The sequence below is a fragment of the Equus caballus genome, chromosome 18 (genome assembly GCF_041296265.1).
Source record: "Equus caballus isolate H_3958 breed thoroughbred chromosome 18, TB-T2T, whole genome shotgun sequence".
In the NCBI taxonomy this organism is placed as follows: Eukaryota; Metazoa; Chordata; class Mammalia; order Perissodactyla; family Equidae; genus Equus; species Equus caballus.
This window is the reverse complement of record NC_091701.1, coordinates 3,832,910-3,848,825: the sequence shown is the minus strand read 5'-3', so window position 1 is coordinate 3,848,825 and position 15,916 is coordinate 3,832,910. Positions and strand designations below refer to the sequence as shown.

The window sequence follows — 15,916 nt, the reverse complement described above, 5'->3', positions numbered from 1 at the left end:
CGGCAGGGGCCGCGTTATCCCAGGCGGGGAGTCTCCCTCTCAGCTCCCGTATGTGGCTGGGGGCAGGAGGCGTCGGGTCCTCCCCACGTGGGCCTCTCCACAGGGCCGCTCACAGGCCGGGAGCTGGCTTCCCCGGGGAGAGATGAAGATGGAGATCGAGGTGCACACACACACACGCACACACGTGCACACACACACGAACACGCACACGCACACACGCCCCGCCTGCTTTCCTCCCCCCGCGGCTGGGATGGAATGGAAAACAAAACGACGACAAGCACCCTCTCCCGCTGTTCCCGGCTCGCCCTTCCTCCCTGTCCGGGGCTTGCTTTCCTTCAGGCTCCCTGAGAGTGGCCTTGGAGAGCCGTCCAGGTGACAGAGAGCTGTCTGCACCTTGTCCCTGGCCCCTGGGCTATGGAGACAGCACGAGTTTCTGCCCGCCATTCCGGTCTTCTGTCATCTGCCAGCACAGGGGGTGGTGTGCTGGGCACCGACCCCCACCTGGAATTGCTGGACGGGAGTCCAGTGTCCTTCTAGAACAAGGGGCTTCCATTCAGGCCGCTGGGACACACATCGCTGGGAACTCCCTGCTTTGGGTCTCGTTTGCTGCCGGAGAGAGTGCGGGGGCTTGGGTGCTGCCGGGGGTGGCCGGCGGTTCCCCTGCGACAACCGGCCTAGACGTGCAAGGAGCAAAGCGGGGGCTCTCTCCCCCTTCGTAAAATGATAATCCATCACTGTGGTGGACCATTGCTCATTTTTCCATTTTCAAATTGTGACATACACACAGAAGACACACACAACATCTACGCATGCATATGCCTACGCGTGTGCATACAGTTTAAAGATTCGGCTGGTATAGACGTCTGTATTCACCTCCCACGTCAGGAAACAGGATCTTTCCAGCCGCCCAGAAGCACTCGTGTTCCTCCTGACAACAGCCCCTCTCCCTGGGGCGACTGGTGCTTGACTTCTGTGACAGCCGTGTCCCTGCTCGGCCTCACAGTCTGGCTCCCCGGGCGGCACCCTCAGCTGAGGCGTGGCGTTTTGCCCGTTTTTCCTCATTCACGTGGACCGTGATGCGCGCCCTGTTTGGGGACTGGCTCCCTGGGCGACTCACCCGGCTGCTCGGGGTGCCCAGGGTGCGTGTGTTCCCGCGACTGTTTAGCGTCCCTTGTGTGGGTGGGCCACATGCACGCACTGTCCCATAGAGACACGCGGGCCCATTCCAGCTCAGGGCCGAGTCCCACGCTTCACTGGCGTCTATACCTGGGAGCAGAACTTCTGGGTCCAAAGGTGCTCTGCCCTTCCTGGGCAGGCCGCTGTCTCCTCTGAAAGGGAGCGCGTGTGTGCAGGCCCCGTGCTGAGCTCAGGGAGGGGCAGCGTCCTCCAGGAGGATCAGCTGCAGACCGGCCTGTGGGGTGGGGAGGGGCCGGCTGCTCAGACAGGGATGGACGGGGAGGCCTGGCCGAGGGTGTGCAGGCCGGTCAGCGGTGCCCCTGCATGGAGACGCGTCTGCTGAGAGGGACGATGGCCGGCGTTAGCTACGCGGAACAACCTGGCGGGAGGAGGAGTGGGCAGGGGCTTTGAGGCTGGGGGCCTCCCTCAGCTCGGCCGACACAACAGAGGGCCAGAGACGGGGCCACGTGAACCACAGAAGTTCATTTTCCCACAGTGCTGGAGGCTGCAAGCCCCAGAGCAGCGTCTGGCAGGGCGGGGTTCTGGGGGACCCCTCCTCCTGGCGGGTGCCTTCTCCCCACGTCCTCACGTGGTGGAGAGAGAGCTCTCGTGTCCCTTCCTCTTGTCAGAGCACTGGTCCTACCGAGTTAGGGCCCCACCCTCATGGCCTCAGTTAGCCTTCGGCACCTCCTCACAGGCCCCGTCTCCAGACACAGCCACCTGGGGCCTAGGGCGTCAACATAGGAAGCCGGGGGGACACAAACATTCGGTCTGTAACAGGGTGTGAGGGGCATCTGCAGAACTGGAGCGTGCACGGAGCAAGGGGTGGGGGCTGCTGCGGTCCTCTGTCGTTGTGTAACCAACCAGCCCCAATGTTAGCGGTTTAAAACGGGAATCATCATTTATTGACTCAGGATTTCACAGTTTGGGCCCGGGCCTGGGGACAGCTCCTCTCCGCCCTGTGTGACATCAGCTGAGGCCTTGCTCCCAATGCCGGCAAGTTGGTGCTGGCTGACAGCTGGGAGCTGGTGAGGCTGGCGGCCTGGGGCCTTGGTCCTCCTGCGTGTGGCTACATGGGCTTCCTCTCGGCGTCCTGGTTGTTTCTAAGAGTGAGAGTGCTTCTGAGAGAGAGGTTGGGCCTGAACCCGGCAGGAGTGTCCTTCCTGCCATCAGAAAAGTCACAGTGTCGAGGTACAGCTCCTGGCCATTCACACCACAGACCTTGTCTTGGTGTTTTTTGAATAAAAATGCTATCTATGTAAGGTGCACGGCACGCTTTGGTTCACAGATGCATAGTGAAATGGTTGCTACAATACAGCTAATTAACCTGTGCCTCTCCTCACGGCATTGTCTTTTCTGGCGTGGTGGAAGCACCTGCAGTGTGTTCCTAGCGAATTTCCAGCATCTGAGACGCAAAGTTAACCGTAGTCGTCGTGCCCACATTACGTCCCCGGGCTGACTCACCCTCCTAACTGCAGTGTGAGCCCTTGACCCGGCACCCCCACCCCCCCGCGCCTGCCCCTGTTGACCACACAGGCCTCGTCTGCTCTCGGCCGTGTGCGATGGGAAACGCCCGCCTCTTATGTTGGCCTCACCTCCTGGGCTACATATCTTCTTGTCCTTGAAGCGCATATTGCCCTGCTCTTCCCCCAAGCCAGCACCACCCCAAACAAGATGGGGCTGGAGCACGCCAAAGCTGGGAGAATCGGGGCCAGCCGTCGCAAACGTGGCACATCCCTCTTTGGCCAGGGCACGGGGCTCTCCACAGCTGGAGTTGCAGCCGAGTGTGTGCCTTTCTCTGGGGGGGGTCCCTGGCCTTGATCAGAGGCTCTATGGGGCTCTCAGCCAGAGAAGGGGTGCCGTGATCGTGACCACGGATCTGATCGCACTCCAGCTCTGCCATGCGGCTGTGAGAGGAGGACGCCGTCTGTCCGTCCTCGCCGAGCCCACCTCCCAGAAGCCACGCTGCTTCACGTGTCTGCTCCCCACAGCCCACTCAGCGGGAGTCCAGGAGGGCAGGCTCCAAATTCACTCACTCTTGTGTTTTCCTTTCTCAACATTTTCTTGGGGAAAACTTCAGATATACACAAAAGTAGGCAAAATGGTATAATGGCCACCCTCCCCACGTGCCCAGCTTCTACATTATCAGCTCTGAGCCACTCGTGTCATCTCTCCTGCCCTCCTCCCTCCCCCTTTCATCTTATTTCTCTCAATTTTTTTATAGACTAGCACACACACTGAAAAGCGCTTGTGCCCTAAGTGTGCGCAGGGCGAGCTTTCACACTGTGAGCTCACCTGGGGAAGATTCTGGTACCCACTTCTGATGTATGTAGAGGGAAGTGTTCCCATACCACCAAGCCGTTCCCTGACCCCTGACAATTCCCTGACACTTCGCCTCGATTCTGACCCTCTCCGCGGGGCCAGCATCACGTTCCACGGGTCGAGGGCTCGGTCCCACCAGGCTGCCTCCACTTCAGACGCCAGTCGCCAGCCCAGGTTGTCACCTGTGCTACTGAGCAGCAGGCTATAAATCAGAGGTTAGCACGAGCCCCACTGTGGGCTCGATTAATTTGCTAGAGTGGCTCACAGGACTCAGGAAACCAGTTTACTCACTAGATTACTGGTTTATCACATAAGATTTCAAGATGCGAATCAACAGGCAGATGAAGATACACACGGCGAGGTCCCTGACGAAGGAGCTTCTGTCCTCGTGCAGTTCGGGGCCCGGCAGGTGGCCCGTGGAAGCGTGCTAGCTCCCCCCTGGAAGCGCTCTGAACCTCTTTGGGGTTGGAGGTCTTTATGGAGGCTTCCTTAGAGAAGCAGGATTGATTAGCTCATTGGCCGTTGGTGATGGATTCGACCGCCGCCCCCTCTCCCCTCCCAGGAAATCAGGGGGTGGGAATGAAAGTTCCGACTGTCCGAGGGAGGTGGGTTCCCCTGGCAGCCAGCCCTCACCTTTAGTGGCTTTAAAAGGTCACCTCATGAACATAGACCCAGTTGTGGTAGACGGGGCCGTGCAGCTCGTCTGTACAATTACTGAAAAGGCAATTTAACTCCCTTCTCATTTTGCTTTGTGTATATTCGATAGCTCTTTTCTTTGTGGTTACCGTGGAATTACACTTAACATCCTAAAGTCATAACACTCAAATGTCAATTGATGCCAGCGTCACTTCAGTAACATAGAGAAACTGGGACCCTATAGAGCTCTCACGCTGCCTGTTTCAGTTCTTAATGTCACAGAATTCCATCAATGGCATTGTGTGTCCAAAAACACAGACTAAGAATTGGGGTTTTAATCCTTTAGTCTCCTAATGCAGAAAACAAGAAGAGGAGGTACAAGCCAAAGTTAGAATAGTTCCAGCTTTTGTAGTCGTCTCCTACTTACTTGAGCAGAGACCCTCATTTCTGCCCGAGGCGTCGAGTGCCCGTCCGCGTCCTCTCCTTCCAGCCTGAAGGACTCCCTTCCTCGGAGGCGGGTCTGGTGGACAGCGCTCTCTGAGCCGTGCTTTTCTGGGAACGTCTTGGTTGCTCCCTCATTTTGGAAGGACTGCTCTCCAGATAGAGGCTCCTGGTCGGATTCTTTTCCTTCTGCACTTTGAGTACATCAGCCCTTGCCCTCTGGCCTCCAGGGTTTCTGGTGAGGAATCTGCTCGTGGTCTCCCTGGGGAAGTAGGAGGAAAGCTCTCTTCCCCTCAGCTCTGTGAACGTTAATGATGCCCCTTCTCAGGTCTCATGCAACAGAACGTTTTCCTATAGGACTATAACAGCCCTTCAGGGGTACGATCATTTTGAAACTAATCAGAGTTTAAGGAAAAGGAGTTGTGTATTTTTTTTTAAAGATTTTTTATTTTTTCCTTTTTCTCCCCAAAGCTCCCTGGTACATAGTTGTATATTCTTCGTTGTGGGTCCTTCTAGTTGTGGCATGTGGGACGCTGCCTCAGCGTGGTTTGATGAGCAGTGCCATGTCCGCGCCCAGGACTGGAAGCAACGAAACACTGGGCCGCCTGCAGCGGAGCGCGCGCACTGAACCACTCGGCCACGGGGCCAGCCCCAGGAGTTGTGCGTTTTAAGTGTAGCTATTTTGAGGTCTTAACAGCCAAGAGTTATTAGAGATTTTTGAATTATAGATGCAAAGGCCACTGAAAAATCCTACAGATTTTAATTTCAAATAAAGTAAATATCACTCTCTAATCTCCCACATTAATGAAACTCTCTTTGGGGTCCCTGTTTTTCAGAGTAAAGGGGTCTTGAGAGCAAAAAGTGAGCCAACCACTGTAGTTTAGCCCCAGCCATGCCTGGTCCCTTTCCTGCTCTGACCTCATAAGGAGCCCCTGTGATGGAATTTCCCAAAAGCCTGTATAAGCCTCTGCCCGGCCTAGGGCTTTGGTACTTACCCAGGAAGCTGCTCTGGTGACCTGAGGAATCTGCCACAGTTAGTTTGTTTTCTCCGTTTTTTTTTTTTTTGCCCCCTGATTTTGTTCATTTTTTTTCAGTTTGCTGCTTTTTTGTTCTTTTCTTTTTGTTTTGTTACTTTTCTTTGTTTTCCTTTTTTTATTTTTTTGGGTTTTGTTCTCCTTCTTATTTTTCCCCCTTTTAAATCTTTAATTTTTTTATTATTGATTTATTTTTATATTATATTTTTAAATTATATTTTTATTATATTTATATTTTTTATATTTGTTTTTCCTTGTTATTTTCTCATTTTTAATTTTTGCTTGTTTTTGTTCTTCTTCGCGTTTTCTTTAAATTTTTTAGCTAGTATTGTTAGCATAGTTAGCATAGTTAGCATAGTTAGTATAGTTAGCAGTGTTGGCATAGTCAGTAGTTAGTATCTTTGGTAGCGTTCGTGTTATTTATTAGCGTAGTTAGGAAGCATAGCTGGCCTCGTTACTTTAGTTAGCCCATATTAGCTAGCCTCCTATCGTTTTGTTTGTTCACATAGTAAGCGTAGTTAGCGTCGTTCGTTAGTGTTATCAGTTAGCGTAGACAGGAGCCAGCATGCTTCCTGGCCTGGCGGCCACCTCTGCTGGCAGACAGCCCTGTCCGCGGGATTACCAGCTGCGAAGGACCCTTGGGGAGGGCTCCTTCGGCATTGTGAAGCTGGCCCTGCACGTGCCCAGCGGGACGGAGGTGGCCGTCAAGATCATACAGAAGAAGGAGCAGAGCGCCGCCACTGCCAAGAGACTCCTGTGCGAAACGCAGGGTCTGGCGCGATTACGTCACCCCCATATTTTGAGGCTGGTGGAGGTGATGGAAAGCAAGGAGACACTATTTATCATAAGTGAATACGTGCGCGGAGGCAACCTGCTGGACCACCTGATGGAGCACGGCCCCCTGACGGAGGAGGAGGCGCGAGGCTGGTTCCGGCAGCTCGTCTCTGCTCTCCAGTACTGCCACCGCCGGGGCGTCATACACCGGGACCTGAAGCCGGAGAACGTGCTCCTGGACCCGGCGGGGAGCGCGAAGCTGGCCGACTTCGGCTTCTGCAGCCTGGACCGCGGCGGGCCGCTGAGCACGTTCTGCGGCACCCCCGGCTACATGGCCCCGGAGGTCATGCGGCTGCAGCCCTACGCCGGCCCCCCGGCCGACGTCTGGAGCCTCGGCGTGCTGCTCCACGCCATGCTTGCCGGGTCCCTGCCATTCTGGGGGGAGGACTTCGAAGCCATACAGCGCAGCACGCTCAGGGGGGCTTACTCGCCGCCCAGGCTGGTGTCGTGCCAGTGCGCCCAGCTGCTCAGAGGCCTGCTGACCCTCGACCCTGGGAAGAGGAAGACTTTGGAGGAGGTGATGGGGGACCCGTGGGTCAACTGGGGCCAGCCGAGGCTGAGGCCTTACAGGGAGCCGCCTGCTGACACGAGGACCGCCTGGGGGACCGACGAGATGGCGAAGGCCCAGCAGCCGCAGGGGGGTGGTCACGCCAGACCCCTGAGCTCCCTCCCCTCCAACAAGGCCCACAGCTGCCGTGCTTTGCAACACTGCACGGCGTGGCGGAGGGCCTCGGAGCCCCGCGGCCAGCGCGCTGGCAGTGAGCCCGTTCTGCCTACCTGGCTCCGGGAGGCTGGCCGTCAGCGGCCCAGCGAGAAGCCGCAGTCAGGGCCGAAGGCCGCAGAGCCTGGCGGTGCTCTGCCCAGCCTGGACTCATGCCCCGCTGCCCCCAGCCCGGCCCCCCCATGGGACCCCGGGGCCGTCCCCTCCTCCGACAGCGCCCGCACCACACGTGGGGCCCAGGAGGAAAGCTGCCAAGGAGACTCCCGGCAGGCGGGGCAGCCCCATGAGGTGACCCCGGCCTCGCCCTCTGGCCGCAGCCAGGGCCGAGGGGGCGCTGCCAGGAGGCTGTTCAAGGCACTCCGACGTCTGTGCTGCTGCCTGCCAATCAGGATAGGGTCTGGCAAGAGGAACAGGGTGTGGCCCCGGTGAGGTCCCAGCAGGTCCGGTCCCAACCCAAGGGTCGAGCTGCCCCCTGCATTGTCCGCGCACAGCAAGGAAGTCGCAGAATCCGGAGCCGGCCCGGGCGTGGGGCTTCGGCCAGAGGGAGACGCCTTCTGCTGTGAGTGGGGGCCGTGCAAGAAGGACACGCGTGTGTGCAAAGATGCGGGTGAGAGGCCTCGCTCCAGCGGCCAGGGGAGCTGTGCCAACCGCGGCGGCGCTCTCTGCAGAGATTCAACTCGGAAGGGACCTGGCCCCTCTTTGAGCCTCCAAAGCATCGCGTCCAAACACTCGGGGAACCTAGAGGACGGCCTGGAGGCACCTGGGGGACACGAGGAGAGGCCACCCTCGCTGCAGCTCTGCCCCTTGGCCCCACCGGGGTGGAACCTCAGAGCCTGGACTGCTTTTCCCGGAGCACAGCTTCCCTCCCCGTCCTCTCCGTCTCTTCTTCCACGTTGAGGGGCTGACGGTCGGGTCTCGGAAAGTCCTCGGTTTTCCAAGTCTTGTAATAAACTTGCTGCTGCAGAAAGCTGTGTCACAGATGCTCCGTTTTGCACCCTCCGTACGCAGAGCGGGGGCTGGGCGGGCTCCAGCCTGAGACGCGTGTAGGGATGTAGCACGAGGAGGTGATCAGAACAACTAGGTGGAGAAGTGACTCAGAATTCTTGGGGTAACGCTCCTAGCAACTAATGCGGGTCTGAAGGGACAAGGCTGGGAGCCACAGTGGAGGGCAGAAAGGCAGCGACCGTGGCTAACACTAGCTGACGTTTCCAGAAGCAGCACGGGAAACGTCGAGCCTGTGGCTTTTATGACTACAAGCGAGAGGTCCAGATAGGGTAACCGAGTCCGTGAGCCACCCTTGGGGGGTCGGGGTGGCAGGGTGTGGGCCCCCGAGCGGACTCAGCTCACCTCCACGTGCAGGGGCCCTGGGCAATGGGACGATTTCTCCTTTTGATGACGGTGATGCGGAGCAGGCCCCTAAGAGCACTGACGAGGTGTGGGCTGTTCGGACAGCTGCAGGTTCCAGGGGAGGTGACAGGAAGCCAGACATCCTGGGGCTCCAGAGGGAGGGTCAACCATCAGGGAGCTTCCGCAGGGGCTCCTCAGAAGCCTGAGGATGGCCAGGAGGCCGCTGGCTGCTGCTCGCGAGGCCGGTGGCACTGTGTGCAGTCTTTCCACGTGCTCACGAGACGGCTCGGGACGGTCCCAGCACGAGAGTGGGCAGAGATTTCCCTGCGCCCACGGAGTGCAGGGCCAGGGCCAGGAAGAGGAGGGCTGTGGACATGCATGGAGGCTTGTTGCTCCCCGTTCGGGTCCCCCGCTGTGGTTTTCCTTACGCCAAACAGCCCAGCGTGTGGTCCTCCGGCGCTGCTCTCCTGGCATCTGTCCAGGGACCCCTTCCCTTCAGGGCCAGTCCCACTGCCTCGGTGGGCTTTCGGGGCCCTCTGTGACCTGCTCCCGGCAGCCCTTTGCACTCCCACCTCCTCCCTGGGCTTTACTCACACTGACTGGTTCGGTTTTCCACAAATCCTCTGCCCGTGAGGCTCCCCCTCGGTGAAGCCCACATGCTGGGCGCTTGGCCAGACTCACGGGCTCCCCGAGGGGAATGAGGCGTGGATCCCGCTGGAAGAGCACAGCCCAGCTGGGAAGAGAAGGCGGGGACCCAACAGGAGGACAGTCCCCTGTGCCGGGGACAGAGGCAGGACGTGCCCAGCTCAGCACACGCTCACCCCCTGCTGGCAGTCTAAAGGGAGGTGGCACCTAGTGGGGAGGGCTGCAGGCTCTGACCGCAGCAATCGGAGGAGGCGTCCCAGACAGAAGGAGGCTGCGGTGGTGGGCACGTACAAGACAGAGGCAGGCGCGAGGCTTGGGGGGACGTGGACCAGCAGCCCTTGTTTCTGGGACCACTTCCGCTGGGTGCGTCTCCGAACTTCGATATCCCCCAGCTCAGGCCTGGAGAGCAGTCAGCTGCGATGACGGAACGCTCTGCTGATGAGGCTTTCTCCGTCTCTTCTGTGAGCTTGGGCGCTGGCTGGCTGGCCGGCGCCTGCCTCTGAGCTGCCTCGTTAGGCTAAGCTCAGTTCCACAGCAAGGGCCCTGGGTCAGTTTCTAAGGAGCAGGGGAGCAGGAGCAGGGAGCGACGTGCTCGGCCTCCGCTGGAGAAGATGCTTCTGGCTTCAGGTGCACAGTGGGCTCTGCGGGGAGAGACCGTGAGTCGGTGTGGGGCCCCACCAGGGATTTGCCAGCGCAGCTAATGAACGCCCCGCTGGCCCGGCATCTTCAGCTGACTCCTGAATTATGAATTACTTAATGCAACTGGTCTGATGGGTCATTTTTCACAAAACAGCAACTCAGGGTGGGGAGTGGTGGGGTGGTGGGAGAAAACATTACCAGGGGTGTGGCAGACAGGTCCGGGTGGCTCCCAATGGCATCGTCCACCTCCCAGAGCAACTGAACCCCTGACTCCTGGCTGGGCATGTGGCCACCCAGGACATAGAGTTCCCAGCCGCCTCTGCAGCGGGCTGGGCATGGAACCCAGCGCTCCCTCAGGACGGGAAGGGAAGTGACTTGTGCGGCTTCCAGATATTTCCCAGGAGAGAGAAGCAGGCTCTTCTATCTGCATCTCCCTCTGTCCTGTTGCCGGGAGCACGAGCTCTGAGGCTGGAGCTCTGTCCTGACCACACGGAGGAGGGCGTCTCCTCTGGGATGACAGGGCAACGGGGACAGGAGCCTCCCGGGCAGCCCTGCCAGACCAGCGCCAACCGTGTGCCTCCAGACTGAGCGTGGGAGAGGGGCCAGCTCTGTGCGCCACTCTGCCGTGGGCCTTTGTTCCAGCAGCTGGACCCTGTCCTGACCAGGATGGCCATCTTGGAGGCGACTTTCTCGGGGGCTCCCTTGGGTCAGGCTGCTCCCCGGGCCACAGCTGCCTGCAGTGTTCAGCCCTCCTTTCCGTGGGGTGACAGCCAAGCTCAGCTCCAACCCACTCCCCTCTCGGGGCGCTGCCCTGGAAATCTAATGCGTGAAGGTCCATGCCCCCAGGAAACAAATCTGGCGCTGATGCCCCCCAGGGCGTCCCCTTGTTCTGTCCTCCCACACTGCGCACCCCCACTCTCTCCCAAAGACACCCCTTGTTGTGAAACAGGCCGGGCTGAAACTGTCTCTCCCTGCTGATGTCCGCAGATTCTCGTCACCTGACTCAGGGAGCAGCTCTCTAACTGGATTATTGCTGGAAAGTTGAGTTAGGAACTGAGGGCTGTCTGCTAAAGTGACAAGATTAAAAGCTGAATCCGAAAAACCCACCAAACTCCAGGCTCAGTGGGCAGGCAGAGCCTGGGACTCAGTCAAGCCCTGGCCCCGAGCCCGCCGCCTGGGGAGACAGACGTTCGGGACTTCCCGGGGCTCTGGTCTTGTCAGTGGAATGCCTGATGTGCCCTCCACTCTTCTGGAGCCTCCCGTTTGATGGGGAAAGGAACTCCAGTGTGTATTCCAGGTTCACCTTGTCGAAGATGCTGTGACAGGGCGCACACTTCCTTTGCTCTTCCTCTGTTCAGGCTAAGCGTCTGCAAAGGGTCTGGGAGGGCAGGTTTCACAGAGAAAGTGACAAGGGAACATGTGCGGTTCAGCAAGGCCAGCGGACCCAGAGACGATGCCATTGAGAAGATAGTTTATTACTTGCAGTTCTCTGAGGCGGAGCTCGCAGGGCCACGCAGGGCCACCCGGGAAGCCCCGGGGGTCAGGAGGCGAGACAGCAGGGCACCGCGGGCAGGAGTCTGTCCTGTGGGTTCTGCGGGGAGGAACAGCGAGGCAGGGTGAGCCGGCTCAGACGGGCTGGTCTGAATAACTCACAGGCTCCGGGGCAGGGGGCTGTCCCGCCTGTCCGGTGCCTGCCCTGGGGGACAAGGGCAGGGGGCCCGTGGCCCTGAGTGTGAGAGTCCAAGAGAGGAGGTGCTTGGGGTGTGGATGGCCCCTGGATGGGTCGGTTTGTATTTGGAATGTGGGCCCACGAAGGAGGGCTCTTCCTGGGGTGGGGGTGCGACAAGGGAGGCAGGAGGCCGAGCCGAAGGGACTTGGGACAAGGCGTGTCCCCTATGCGCACGTGGGCCAGAGGTTAAAGCCTCAGGTTTCCAGAAGCTACAAACATGGCCCAGACAAGGCTCAGCTCCGACGTCACCTCCTCAGAGGAGCCTTCCCTGCTTCCTGTGTCCACAGTGACGGCCTCCCGGCCTGGTCTCCCTCGCGTCGGCCCTTTCATTCCCCTCACTGCGTTCAGAGCCAGGCCCCCCCGCTCAGCACCCGCTCAGTGGGAGACGGGCAGGAGGTCAGGGCGCCCGTTCATTTCTTCACTCACTCGCTCGTTCTTTCCTCATGGATTTGGTTCCTGCCGGGTGCCAGGCCCTGGCTGCATGATGCCTTGTCCTTGGAGACCCTGCTCAGATTTCACCGCCTCCATGAAGCCCTTCTCAAACCACATCCCCTCCTGCAGCCCCCTCTGGCCTCACCTGGGCCCCCAGAGCTGTGCTCACTGTCTGATGGCCTCTCCAGCCTGGGAGCGCTGGGAGGGCTCTGGGACAGATACAGAAAGGGGCTCAGAAACGTGTGACGATGGCTACACCCTGACTAGACGGAAGGATTGCCCACAGGCGCACGGGGGTCCAGGTCACCCCCTCCCGTCTTCCTCCGGGAACAGGGCCCCTTCCTCACCAGGAACAGAGGGACCTTCTCTCATCCTGTGCTCATTTAGGCCGTTAGCAGTCTGGATTCTTTTCTCAATTTTAATTCTTTTTAAACTTTGAGGACATGTCATGAGGGTATCCCTCGGTAATGAGAAACTTAATTATCACTTCAAGGGAGGGAACCCACCTGTTGTGTCTGAGCCAAGACCGGACAATGTGGAAAGAGCAGGATGCTGAGGAGGAGCCGGCTCAGGGGCTGGGCCTCGGGGCAGCCGGAGGAGGGCAGACAGAGAGATGGATGGAGGCACAGCTGCCGGGGCGGGGGTCAAGCCGGGAGGAGGGGGAGTCCAGGGGCCTCCACAGGTGAGGGCGGTGGCTTCCAGAGGCCCCTCTGTCACGTACAAGCCGTGTTTCTCAGGCCGCCGCACCTCCAGGCCTTAGCATGAGCTGGTCCTCCAGCAGGAGCGCCTTTCCTCTGCTCTCCAGACAGCAGTGCCCTCACCCTGCGAGACTCTGCCCTTCTGGCATCTGTTCCCCAGCCTGCCCGGCCAGTACCCCGCCCCCACCATGACACACGCAGCCCGCTCTGTGCTTAGGTCACCTGGTTGTCATCGCCTGAGGCTGGGATGTCTGCTTGTGTGAGAGACCGGCAGACCTGGCTTCTAGCTTTCTAAGTCTGTGTGACCTTGGACGGGTCCCTGGTCCCTTTGGAGGCTCAGTTTCTCTCTATAAGTGGGTCTGGCAGTGGTACCTCGGGGGCGCTGTGCTCTCTGAGCTGCTGGAGATGGAGTGTTGGATGGGTGCCTGTTGCTGGTGCCCTTGGTGCTGACCCCGGGGCCGTGGCCCCCGCATGCCCAGGGTTTGCGGGATCCCTGGCTGCAGTGATGCACGAGGGAGTGAGAGACGGGCAGGAGGTCAGGGTGCAGCTTTGGAGTCAGAAGACACAGCATTCCTCGGGGACACTTCCCTGAGCCCCTAGTCCCGGGCCTCGCCCACCCACCTCGTCTCAGCTGCCTTCGGGGCACTCAGTGAACCCCTGCTCTGAGGCTGCATTCCCAGTGCGTCTAACCCAGGCCGGACACTGCTGTCCTCACGTCTTGGGTGAAGAAGTGAAGCTCCGTGGGGCTAACGGGAGGACCGCAAACTCAGATGCCTCCAGGGGTCAGGTCCAGAGAGGTGGGTGAGGCCCTGGGCCAGAGGCAAGCTGAGGGAGTGGCGGGGACTGTGGTGAGCTGGGGACACATGCTCCATCCAGAGAGTGGCTCCAGCTCAGCTCCAGAAGAGCGTCTCCTAGAGGGACTGTCGCAGGTGGCCAGCCGTTCCCATTTCATACCAACAAAAAGCTTGACACCTGGCATTCGCTCTGTAGTCTTCCAGGTTTTCAGTATTAGAATGAGCTTTGAAAATCTACCTTTGCCCTGGCGCCCTGAGTTGAGATGCCCCCTTGCTTCCGGCTTGAACCCTGACTGTGCAGATATGATGGCTGGAATGGAGGCAGCCACACTGCAGTCATGAGGGAGTGACACTAACATTCTGTTAATGGTGGGATAGAGAGGGGGTGGCTTCTGGGTCACCGATGACATTGTCGGGCCACCAGACCACGTCTGGACTTCCCGTCTCTCACATCATTTTTAAACATTACAAATTAGATGTCTTTGTGGTTTAAGCCACTCTTAATAGAGTTTTCCATTATTTGAGCCAAACTCATATCTCACTGGAAGCCTGCAAGTCTCAGCTAAAACTTCTCTGTACTTAAGTAGTTCCCCAGCAGACGTGGGCCTCTGCCCCGACGCCACCCTTCACCCCTGGAAACGGCCCGTGAGCTGCGGTTCTGTCTGCCTGGCTGGCTCGTCCGCGCTTGGGCTGTGAACAGCTCTGGGCCGGCCGCTGTCCTTGCTTCTCTGCACACAGCGGGCCCTCAGACACCGCAGGGACCTCGACCCCCAGCACGGCCAGAAGCCCCCAGCCAGCACGAAGCCTTTGGGGTCCCTTTGGCCGGAGCCCTGTGTCCGCCCCTCGGGGCCTCAGCAGCCTCCTCAGCTGGTGCGAGGTCCCTGGTGGGCAGCTCTCGCCTCAGGGCCCTTGGGGGCTGAGCTTGGTGCACCGTCCGCCCGGGCCCTCCTGTGGCGGCCTCTGGAGGCAACGAGGCAAAGAAAGCAGGACCCGAGCTGCGTTCCAGGGTGACGCGGAAAGGGCAGCGAGGGACCCATCGCATTCCAGAAGGAGCGAGGTGCCCTGCGTATTCTGGAAAGACCTCCGCTGTGCAAGTGGGGAACAGGGTCCCGCAAGGCCCGAAGGAAGGAAGGGGTGTCCGGAGGGCCGGCGGGCGGCGCAGGCTGTGGCCTCCCCTGTACAGGCTCCAGACACTGGGCCTGGTGGTCACCTGAGCGTGACTCCCCCAAGCAAAGCAAGACAAAGCCGGGAGGGGAGCCGGGCGGGGCCGGGCCAAGAGCCGGCCCGCTGTGTGCGCAAGCCCTCTGGGCGCCTCTGGGCAGCCCGTGCAGCCACCATGGCTCAGGCGCTCCCAGCACACGTGCCACTGGCGCCAGAGCCCCCGGCACGCGGGCAAGCCACCTCGGCCACCTCCCCAGAGAGTAGCAGCAGCGTCTGGGCCTGCTGCCTGGTCCACACGTCCTCGCTATGGCCACTTGCCTCCCTTCTCTGAGCCTCAGTCTTGTCCTCCAAAACGAGGATTAACTTGGGTAGCAGTCTATAGCAGGCCCCCAACAGATATGGCTTGAGTCCAGTTGGGCTCCAGGTTAGACTGGAGCCTTGCAGTGTTATCTGGAAGTTCTTCCTTGAAGCTAGCCTAAATCCTCCATGTTGTAGCCATGCCACAGTGCTCCATTTGCCAGCTGAAAGGAACAGTCAGAAGGTTTATTCTTTTCCTTTTGTGTTGTGAGGAAGATTGGCCCTGAGCTAACATCTGTGCCAATTTTCCGCTATTTTCCATGTGGGACACCTGCCACAGCAATGGCTGATGAGCAATGTGAGTGTCTGCACCTGGGGCCCAAACCTGCAAACCTGGGGCCGCTGAAGAGGAGTGCAGGAGCTTAACCACTATGCTGCCGACCCGGCCCCAGGATTCTTTTGATAGCCTGTGACAGAAACCCAAGGGGCTTGAACTAGCAAACGAACAAAGCAGGAGAGAACAATTTCTGTAACTAGGCCGTCTAAAGGCAGAGAGCTTCAGGTGAGGCTGTACCTGGGTGCTCGACGCCACCAGCAGGGATCGGCCCTCCCAGCCTCTTGGCTTGGCTGCCTGCCCTCTGTGCTGCTGTCCTGCTCAGGGGGGCTCTCCACCGCCACTCCCGGGATGGCCTCAGCACCCATCAGCAGCCCAACAGAGAAAGAACTTCTCTTCCCCAGGATTCCAGCCCTAACTGCTCCCCATTTCCCAGGTGGGAGATGGGGTGCCTGGCCGAGCCAAGGTGGGACCGGCTCTGAGTTCACATCAACCCAGCCGTCGGTTCCCCTTTAGAGAACCCAGCAGAGGTGGGCTAAAACTAAAGGCCCACATCCCCAGGGCCCTGGGTCCTTAGTGACACTCATAGGTAAAGGCTTGTTTCTGTGACCTCTGACCCCCCGAGCTCTAGAGCCAAACGGAATTCGCAACTTGTTCAACTCCAGATGGGCTCACA

General features: G+C 59.2%; 1 non-coding gene across 1 annotated transcript; it reads right to left on the bottom strand.

Moving 5' to 3' along the window:
* Positions 1 to 10,073: 10,073 nt before the first annotated feature.
* Positions 10,074 to 10,184, bottom strand: MIR8937-1 (microRNA mir-8937-1). The gene has a single exon (NR_127928.1). It is a non-coding gene; the product is annotated as a microRNA mir-8937-1 (primary transcript).
* Between the last annotated feature and the right edge of the window lie 5,732 nt (positions 10,185 to 15,916).